The sequence below is a fragment of the Euleptes europaea genome, chromosome 8 (genome assembly GCF_029931775.1).
Source record: "Euleptes europaea isolate rEulEur1 chromosome 8, rEulEur1.hap1, whole genome shotgun sequence".
Lineage (NCBI taxonomy): Eukaryota > Metazoa > Chordata > Lepidosauria > Squamata > Sphaerodactylidae > Euleptes > Euleptes europaea.
In genome coordinates this window covers 51,902,916-51,914,196 of record NC_079319.1, presented here as the reverse complement: position 1 = coordinate 51,914,196, position 11,281 = coordinate 51,902,916, and positions in this window count along the sequence as shown.

Below are 11,281 nucleotides of genomic sequence, written 5' to 3'. Positions count from 1 at the left end.
AGTTGACCAGTGGCTCGGGAGGACAAACGGCATAGAGGCTAAAACCCAGATGCTGTCTCCCAGCACTGATATTCAGAGGTTTGCTACCTCTGAATATGGAGGTTCCCATTACTCACCGTGGCTAGTAGCCATGGTTGGACCTCTCCTTCATGAAACTGCCTAACCCCTTTTTAAAGTCAACTATAGTCGTGGCTACCACTACCTTCACTGGCAGTGAATTTCACAATTTAATTATTTGTTGAGTAAAGAAGTACTTCATTTTGTCTGTCCTGAACCTATTTGCCAACAATTTCCTTGGGTGCCCCTGCGTTTTAGTATTAGGGAAGCCGGGCGGGGGGGCTCTTTTCACTTTCTTCACTCCATGCGTACATCATTTTATAAAGCAGTGACCCGTGCAGTGATTTCAACTCAGTATCAATTTATTATTTCTGCTGTGGACCCAGGAAGTGGCAGAGCATCCAGCTCTTATGATACAGAAGAATTACTTTAATTTTCTGCAGGGGGAGGAATAACGATAATACAGTTTTACACAATAAAGTCTGGATACAGCTCCTTCCAATTGCATACAGAGAACAATACCATGTTTACTGTTATATTTTGGTCTGAGTTATGATAATTGCATGCTGATTATGATAGGTGAGTATTGGTGTTAGAAGGCAGTTTGAGAAAACCTCGAATGTCAAAGGGATGTTGAGGGAGGTGCCTCCTCATCTTGATCAACTGAAGAGACTTCGGTAGTTTCTTTCTAGAAAAGTTCATCAAAGAATTAGTAAAGCACATTGGGGCTGATGAATCACAGAGCCAGCCTTTAGGAGCTAGCTGCCCCATGCACTCCAGATCAGAGCCCGGTATTCAAAAGCGAACTTGAGACACTTGGGCTAACATGTCTAGTAAACTGCAGACTCACAGGTTCCCCACACAGACCATTAGGCAGCTTTTGGTGGTTTCTTCCTGGAACCCTTCGAATTGGTTCAACAGGTGTGTGGCTTATTTACCATCATGCATATGTGAAGAGTAAACAGCCTCATCCTAAACTCCAGATTCTTAGGCATCACTAATGAAGCTTGAGCCAGCATAGTTAGTCCATATCCTATGTTTTCTCAATCGAGAAAATAAAAGGGGGGAAAATGTAACTCCAAGGAGCTGAGACTAGCAACTCGATGGAGTCCACAGAGACACTGGTCATTATCACCAATCATGGAGCAGCATGCCGACCACATCCTTGTGTCAACTATATAAAGAAACTGTCAACAAATCCATGCTGATGTCAGCACACATGCTCTGAGATTACCCTTCTCCCACCCACCATAAAACACAAGGGAAGGAACTTGGGAAACACAGCACACCGCCGTAGGTTTGCCCTATAGGATGCCCCTATAACTACCACACTCTTGAGAGCTCTACAGATGGGAATTAGATCCTCTCCTGCAAATGCATTTGCTTTTGACAGGCTGACACAGAGAAGAAGCATGGTCATACCAGTTATATCACCTAGACAGCTCATTAGGCTGAGGAAACCCCCACACAAAGCCCTCAGGTTCTCCCAGGCAAGGGTTCACATCCTGGAGGGGGTAGAGAATATCCAATCAAGCAGTGTTGGGTTGTTGTTTTTTTGCAGAGCAAGGGGATAACAGACACTAGGACAGCAGCAGAAGAACACACAACAGAATATTCTCAAAGTATTCCCATCATTCGCTCAATAGCCCACTGTGAGAAAGCACTTAGGTGAGAATCAGGAGTGAGGGGGTTCAACTCCCACCAAGGGAGAAGCTGGAAATAAGGCACAACTCTTCTTTTGGCTGCAGTAAAACAGAAACTAGGAATAGAATCCACACACCTCACATACAGCAGAGCATTTCTTTGATCAAATTTATCCACACACCCAACTGGACACACAGGAATAAAGACACTTCATTGGGCATCTGGAATCCTCCACTGGCCCTGGTGTCAAAACCAGCCATATATCCTAGGGCAGGGAATACTGCAGTGAAGGGTGTACTAGTGTGGAACAGCACAGACCCATCCTGGGCTCCATCACTGTTGGAGGGCTACCTGGAAAGTGCCAAAAGAGACACCACAACAACAACGAGTATCATTCACCAGTAGTAACAAACACCAAGTGGTTCCAAGTACTTTGCACATGGTGTGAGTTATGCATCTGAGAGAGTGGCACCACCCAGGTGCTCTTCGGGTTCCTATACCTCCCTCCCCTTAATATTAAGTACGATCCACTTGCTGATGCAGACACTGTAGCCTTTTGCCGGTATTTACTGATCTGTTGTTGTTAGGAGTTGTATTGGAATACAGTATGCAGCTTCTGTTGAGGTTGCTCCGTGGGACTCTTACCTTGCAAAGTGTTTGGCCCACAGTAGCAATGGTTGGGTGGTAATCATCCAGAAATGTGCTTGTGTTCCCTGTTTCTCCCACATGTGGGGTATTCACCAACATGGCATTGTGTCAATAGGGATCCCCTTTTCTACACTGTGCATACATACGCTGTTCCAGCTGTGTGGAAGACACTGCTAGCAACTTTTGAGAGAGGAAGCATTTTGAGGTAATACACAGTAGTTACATGTGGCCAGAGGGGGGTGGGAGGCATTTGTGGCTGTAAAGGTTTGAGGGGATTCCCTTCCCTGCTTAACTGTGTGAATTAGTGTTGTGAGGTCCAATACCTATAAAGAGCAGCGCAGTATTAGCAATATGCTGTTGATTTCCATCCTTAGCTGTTTGTGCAAAGTGGCTTATTTCTAGAGTTCCTGTCACTGAAGTCCCCCACATGTCTTGGCTGGGTTTATGTAGTGCCTAGGAGAGCTGAGCTTACCTACAGATTTGGCCAGTATCCTAAGCTTTGCCATGGCTGTGTAGGCATGGTGGGAGGCAGGCAGAAGGGGGACTTCGTTTTTCATGCCATTGAATCCAATGGGAATGTTTATACTTCTGACAAGTGATTTTGGTGGTAATGTTAAACTAGCTCTTGGATGTGGGCTGGGGTGGTGGTGATTAGAATACCCTAGTATGTTCCTGCACTGCCAATTCCTGGTCCCTATGCAGAGCTGCACCAGGTTTACATTGGTGTGTCACCAGCAGCGTGGTATATCTCTGTGTCATACTGGTGTGGAGCTTTGTTATCCTAAGCAATTTACAGACTGGCCTTAGCATTGCACCCCAGGTTGGCACACACTGCTGGGCAAAACAGCTGTCTAAATGTTAATCTGGACACAAGTCAGTGGCACAGTTCTGCATATTATTCAGAGCCAACTTCCACCTCCAAACATTAAATCTTAAATAAAATTATCTCTTTTGCCTTGTATCACTGACTGTATAATCTTCAGAAAAGTTACACCCAACTATGGCCAATGAAGTCAATGGGCTTAGAAGGGTGTAACACTGTTTAGGATTGCACTATGAGTTTAATTCTTAGAATATAAACAATTTCCTCTGTATATATGTACAATAAGTTTAAAAATATTCTGTTCTCCTCCCAGCATTGGAATTTTTTCCTTTATGCTTTAAAAAAAAAAAAGTTTAGAACACTATGTGCAGGTTATGATTTCATGCACCCTTTTGCCAACTTTTCAGGCCCCTCCTTTTTCTCTTTGTGTGTTTTATGATTCAGTCTGAAGTTAACTGTTTACCTGTTCTCCATTGACTCAATAAAACAGCTGAAGGAGGTTTCAGTCCCTTTCTGTTGGATCTCCTGCCTTTTCAGGCACTTTACTAATGTGGATTCCACTAAACTGCTAACATTAGCATCAGCATTTGGCATCCCAAAAACTAGAAGCTAAGGGATACAAATAACTAGTAGACAATTTGGAATAAAAAAGTTAAATTCCAGTAAAGTCTATTTTTAGCACATTTCTGTGTGTTTTGGGTGTGGAAAAGGCAATGTGTTTATTCACAGGATGAACACATGAACAAAACATGCAATCTTATCTAAACACACACAAGAGAATGATAACTAAAATCTCCCATCCTTTTACATTTCACAGATGAAAATATTCTCTTGCCAAAAATCATTGTCTGACAACACAATCTTATGCGTGTCTACTATGAAGTAAGGCCAATTTTATTCAATGGAGTGGATTCCCTTTTAAGTATTCAGATTACTGTCTGACTCGCTTTCACCTCCCCCCATTATGCTGTAAGCAATTGGACCCCTCCTTCCACTAAGGGGTGTCATGGAGGCATGGGCTCCAAAGATTGGCATAAGAGCAAGACGCTGCTTCCCACAAATGGATGCCTCTCAGAGGGTTTTGGGATCCATCTTGTGTGTCAAGCCTGGGCAGGAAGGCGGTTGGCCGCTGTTCTTTCCCCCTGGCCCTAAGGTTTGCCCGGCTGGATGATGGGGCCAGCTAATCCCCATTGTGTCGCCTTAAGGTGATTAAATCAGCACTCTGAGCAGTCCATTACTTACCCTATTTGCTCCCATCCCATCAATCAATCAGTATTCAAGAGAATAACCCAGGGATTCTCTTGGGTCCTGAGGACTCATCAAGCCTCTCCTGTCTTATTGTTGGAACCCTGAAAAAGCAATCAATCCTTCGTCTCTGGTGTTCCTGCCAGCTTACTTCATACCGCCTCAGGACCCATTTGGGGACATAAATTTGGCCATTCATAGTGTGTGTGTATTCTGGATCCGTGTGGGCACCCCTACTTCCATGAGGGCTCTTTCTTTTGCTTCTGGAAACGCTGGTCTTTTTCCTCTTCAGCACTGCTTTCCCTGGATATCTCTTCAAGACTGGTAACTATCACCCATCCCTGAAACCCGATCCAACTTCCTCCCATTTCTCTTAGTCAGCTCTTGTATGCTTTGTGTGTGTGTGTTCCTTGTTTGAAATATATTTATTGTTTTACTATATTTATTCTTTAATAAAACCAATTCAATTATACAACCACCTGCTCATTTAAGAGCTCACCCAGACGATCCTGGTATACACAGGTTATCGATCCCAGTTACTCCCTCTCGCTCTCTGTCTCCAACTAATTCTCCCAAATGTAAGAGGAGACTGCCTGCTTAGGGTAACAATGCTTGCTTGAGGGCTGTACTCATATGCTGTATTATTTTATTCCACAATATCCTATCTTGCAGTGTTTTAAAAGCTTGTGTGTGTGTGTCTCTTTTTAAGTTAAAGATACAATAGGTGGCTGGAAGGACTAACCTGGGATTTGAGGTGTTTCCAGCTCTGGGTGGAATTGCACTAACCTTGAAGGAACAGGGGGGACCTAGAGTTCTTCCAAAACTACAGCTGATCTCCATACTACGGTACAGACATCAGTTCCCCTGGAAAAAATGGCAGCTTCAGAGGGAGGACTGTATAGCATTACATCCCTGCTGAGTTCCCTCTCCTCCATCCTCTCCAGACTCTGTCCCCAAACCTCCAGGAATTTCTCAACCTGGAATTGGCAACCCTAAACGCAGGTCAGTAGCTTGGGATGGTTGGAATCAAGCCTACTGCTGAATAAGCAGGTGGCAGCTGTGTCCAGGAGAGCCAGCATGGTGTAGTGGTTAAAAGTGGTGGATTCTAATCTGGAGATCCAGGTTTGATTCTCCACTCTTCCAAATGAGCGGTGGACTCTAATCTGGTGAGCCAGGTTTGTTTCTTCACTCCTTCACATTAAGCCTGCTGGGTGACAATGGACTATTCACAGTTCTCTCAGAACTCTCTCAGCCCCACTTATCTCACAAGGTGTATTTTGTGGGGAGGGGAAGGAAAGGTGATTGTAAGCCACTTCAAGACTCCTTAAAGGTAGAGAAAAATGGGGTATAAAAACCAACTCTTCTTCTTCTTCCTTTTGCTAGCTTTGAAAGGTTAACCATCTGTTGCTTTTCCTGGGCAGAAAAGATATGGCCACTGTGGTGCATGCCCTGCTAACATCTAGATTAGATTACTACCATGTGGTCTACACGGGGCTGTCCTTGCAAAGTGCTCAGAAACCTCAACTGGTACAGAATGCTTCATACAGGATGTTGACTGGAAGGGGTCATAGAGACCACATCAGTTCAGTCTTTGTCCATCTGTACTGGCTCCCAATTTGTTTCCCAGCCCAGTTCAAGGTGCTGGTGTTGACCTTTGACCTTTAAAGCCCTATATTGTTCAGGACCAGCATACCTTAAGGACTAGCTACTCCTATGCAAATCTTCCCAACTGCTATGGTCATCCTCTGAGGCCCTGCTTCAGATGTACTCCCTTTCTGAGACTAGGTGGGTGTCTATCCAAAAGAGGGCCTTCTCGTTGTGGTCTCAAAATTATGGAACTCCCTCCCCATGGATATTCATTTGCCCCCTTGTATCACTGTATTCTGCCACTTTTTTTATTTCATCTGGTGTTCCCTGATTCCCCCCCCCCCCATCCTGCCTTCTGTTTCATATATGTATTTTAGGTCTGTTTTTAATTGGTTGTATGGTGAATATTATTATGCTGTTTTAATTGTTAGCTGCCTTGGTGGCCCAGAAAGACGGGATATAAATGTTGTAAATAATAACAGATAATAATAACCTTAGCTAGGGCTTATTCTTACATCTTGGCACACCACCAAATGCTTTTTTTTTTTTTAATAGTGGGAGTTCCCAGATGTAATAATCAGTGGAAGATATTTTGTCATTGTGACATAGGCCCGATTGTTCAGAAGCCCCAGTCCAGGCACCGTCTGATGGGCAGCGGGGCGCCCACGAGGGCCAGGGAGCCAGGTGGGGTGACCAACCGGTGGCACGGCCCCAGAGACGCCACCCCTGCCCCCTCTCCAGCCCAGGTGGCGGGCGGTAGAGCCCGGAAGGGGCAGGGACGGAGCTGCAGAGCCAGAGGAAGGGCGAACCTGGGGGATGGGCAGGTAAGCCCAAGCCCTCTTTATGGCCTCGGGGGAGGGCTCAAGGGGACGGGTCCAGTCAAGGGGGAGGAGGACAAGAGGTGGAGGGAAGGGATAAAAGCCAGGGTGAGTGGAGGCCGAGGAGGAGAGCTAACGTAGTGGCTGACTATTGGATGTGCGTGAACACCAGGAGTCAAGCTGGCTACAACTGACGGGGAGGACAGCTCAGACTCCCCGTCGGACTGGTCTGAGGCTGAGGAAGCTTTCCTGGAGCGACAGGGAGCGGGGCTCGCTGGCTTTAAACCCCCCCACCACCAAGGCCCCGCCCCACAGTTGCTGTTGTGACTGCCATGGCAAAAGCGCATTAAAAGCCACCTTCCCTGACCTAAGCAACGAAAAGAAAGAAAACTGGCAGCTGCTCATAACAAAAACAGGATGTCAGTTCAAGAGACTGAGCATCAGTTTTCCCCAGGTATTTGTTTGGCAAGATAGAAGCAGAGAGTGCTGTATCAGTAGCTCTTGGAACAAGTGAGTCATAGCTGCTGTTTCTTGCTTTTAAGATCCCCAGGTTACCTACAAGTACCTATTTACAGGAATCTATCAACATAATTTTGGCTATACGGATAGCAGTTCCTAAAGAAGCAAGAGAAAATTACCTGGCGCATCATTTGAACAGACACCACAAATAATTTATATAGATTTCTAAACTAATCACTTAGATTTGTGCAAGACCCCAGGCATTTGAATATCACAGTTGTTCTTGCTATGTACCATAGTGCAAATTAGGCATCAAACTTAGTTATGCATGGAACACAGGGATGCACTCAACAAAGCATGCTACATAGGGATGTCACAAGAATTGCAAAAGGAGTATCAGAATGCAGACAGAGCTTTACAGAAAACAATTGTAAGCATTTGGAGCCATGAATTAAAAGGTCAATTAATGGAAAGTGAGTATGCCGTGCATAAGAATAGTATAAGAATATTAAAATTATATTAGAATATTATTAATTTTACTACCAGAGTCATCTGTAAAGATACTCTTCTTGCATATAGCATTACAAACATATCATAGGCCACTGATCATTGTGGATGTCTATATAATGTAGATCAGGGGTATCAAACTCATTTGTTACGAGGGCCAGATATGACATAAATGTCATTTGGTCGGGCCGGGCCATGTGTACCATAAAATATAATGCAGGGGCCAGAGATACAAACTTTATAGAAGGCACCGGCAAAGCCAATTAATGATATTATTTTTTTACTTAAAATACAAACAACAGTCTGTGATAATTGACACCTCGGGATTGGGGCGGGGGTGGCGGCCTCGGCTGGCAAGCCTGCAGCAGGCTCTCCAGCGCAGATCGGGATTGGGGGTGGCAGTGGCCCCAGCTGGCTCGCTGCCCAGATTGGCAACAGGGGGGCGGCGGCCTTGGCTGGCTTGTGGGACAGATAATAGCTCTCAAGGGGCCAGATCCAGCTGCTGGGCCATACGTTTGAGACCCCTGATATAGACTGTAGATACTCCTACAGTGATCAGAGGGGTAGTGGCTCTGTTCCCTGGTAGGGCTGCCCCTGCACATTTTTCCTATATATTTGTAAATAAAGCAAATGCTACAAAAAACCCTCCAGTTCTCTCTTGCCCAAAGGTAACTAATTGCCCCTAGAACATTTCAGTGCTTGGTGATGTGGGGTACATATAATACATTATGCCTTATTTCTGCACTTACTGCTCTCAGAGACCTACGGGATCAATTCTAAGCCTCAGTCTTATGTAGGCTTTTTGAAACTGCCTTTATTTATGTCTTTATTATCTGGCAAGTGTTTTCTTATTTATGTTTATACAACACTGGCCTGGGCAAAACTCCAATGAGACAAGAGAAACAAGAAGCCTAATTTGTTTCGAATGATATTACCAAGTAAGGAAAACTAAAACACCTAAATGCTTCCTGACTAAAATCACACAAATGACTGTCTTGGCTGCTTTAAGTGTTTTCCTAGATCAGGTTAATGTGCCTGTTTTGGATTAGAAACAAATATTAGGGCTTATCAAGACAATTAGTTTAACGTCCCTGCCACATTGCAGTCTTTGTGGAATAGTTCTTCAAGTACCAATTCAAAGGCAGTGATGTGATATCTGGCCTCCCAACCTTAGTGCCTGGGAGAGATATCCTTGATGCCAAGATGGTTAGCGGGGCTGCTGTCACCACCCTTTTGATAATGGATGATGCGGCTTCCAGAATACATTAATAGGAGAAGCATGTCATATTCCTGTAGGTTCCCATGTGGCACCCTTGTTCTTCCCAGTAGGATCTTCTGACAAAGGCACATTCTGCAACTGTAATGCTTGAGCCTTTTCAGTGGCCTCCCCATGCCTCTAGAACTGCATCCCAGAAGATCTTTTGAGGGGGGGGGGTTCTCCCTGATTTTCTGGCAAGGCTGCAAGACAGAGTTGTTCCAGAGAGTTTGTGGGGCAACAGGAGCCTGGGTAAAGGGCGAATACCTGCAGGTGGGTGGAATAAAGTGATTTTAGACAGGTTTTAATTTTTTTTATATCTGTTGTTTTTAATGTTTGTTTCATAAAATTGTTTTAACATTGTTGTTACCCCCCTTGGGTCCTGAGATGCTCAGGAGAACAGTGGGCATGTACATATTTTAATAAATATATTTTAATAAATAAATATATTTCTGGACCAAGATAGAACAGGCTAGATTTGCCTGAAGACAGCACTGCTAGTAGCTCTATTTCAAGAGCTCCTTTATATATGTGGCTTTCTCAGAGGATAAGAGTGATGCTACCAGCAGGTCTACCCAAGGCAGAGAAGCATTCCTGGCACACTGACATAATCTCCAGCCAGTAAATGTCTGCTGTAACCTTTACGACCTCTATAAGTACTTTTAAAAATTCAATTAGAGAGGAAAAGACTGGTAATTTAATAGCACTCTATTCAGAAAATGCAGAAGGTGGAACTATAAATCAAATACAAATAACTTCATGTATAACTAAGACCATCACCTCGGTGAATATGAATTAATTAATAAATAAACGTATGAATTATTTAGTTTCGAGCACTAAAAACTGCATAAATGAAATTGTAGATGGCTGAAGCCACTCTGCCATGTTCTCACTGTCTGTACAATTTCAAGCTGCTTAGGTTAAATATATTTCATATCCTTGATATGAAAATGCAGGTAGCTGTGTTGGTTTAAAGCAAAATTCAGAAATGAAAGCCATGTAATACCAATTATTAGGCTCGATGAAAATAATATAAAACATTAGGCAAACCTTTGAGTTCTCCAGAACTCCTCATCATTCTGGGATGTTAAAAAGTCATTAGGGGAAAATTATGTTTCAGGCCTTGATCTTGAGGTGACATGTCAAAATCCTATGTTAAATGCCAGGCAAATAGATTGGGGTGGTGCTGGGTGCAGCTGGTATAAGGTTGTGCCTTCAGCACTCTGGCAAGAACGTTAAATGGAAGTCTCCAATTGAAAAATATAAAAACCAGTAGATGATTGAATGTTTCTCTTATATCAAATGAACCACACAGGTCCTGCTTCCATGGAAGCAGAAATGTATCATAAAACAAATCAATGGTTTGGAATATTATTAAAATAACAGTGCCATCCTAAGAAGAGTCACACCCTTCTAAGCTCACTTAATTCAACAGACTTAGAAGGGTGTAACGCTGCTTAGAATGGTACTATAAATACTGTACATACAAATTGTTCCTTTTTATATTAGGTGATTTCTTAAGATTACTCCAAAGGCACTGAAATTTAAGAATTGCTGCATCGTAGCTATTATGTGATGTTGCGTGTAACCATTACTGCACATATAATAGTCCAATACAAACCAAATATTGGATGCATGCAACACTGAACACATGAACACATAAAGCTGCCTTCCACTGAATCAGACCCTTGGTCCATCAAAGTCAGTATTGTCTACTCAGACCGGCAGTGGCTCTCCAGGGTCTCAGGCAGAGGTCTTTCATATCACCTACCTGCCTAGTCCTTTAACTGGAGAAGCCAGGGATTGAACCTGGGACCTTCTGCATGCCAAGCAGATGCTCTACCACTGAGCTACAGCCCCTCCCCAGTTTCTCCTGCAACATATTTATATCAGGCCTAAAAGCCAGTTTGTGACACCCTTCCGCTTATTGTCTGTTGTATCCCCCCATCTTAATTTGAACAACCTGGCATTTTGCACCCTCTGACAAATGTTTCAACATGGATTGACCTTGCTCAACATTAACCTGGTTCAGCACAAGTGTGTTGGGGGTGCAGGGAGGAGAAGGTGACCAACTGTTAGCACTGGTCATCTGAATTGGCCCTTCAGTTTCATTCGTCCATTGTTTAATTCTTGTTAGTCCGTTACTGTAAAGCTGTCATGTGATTTGCATGATGATTTTTTAAAATAAAGAATGAAATTGATGCAACTTTTCTGATGCATCTTGTGACCGGGTTTAAC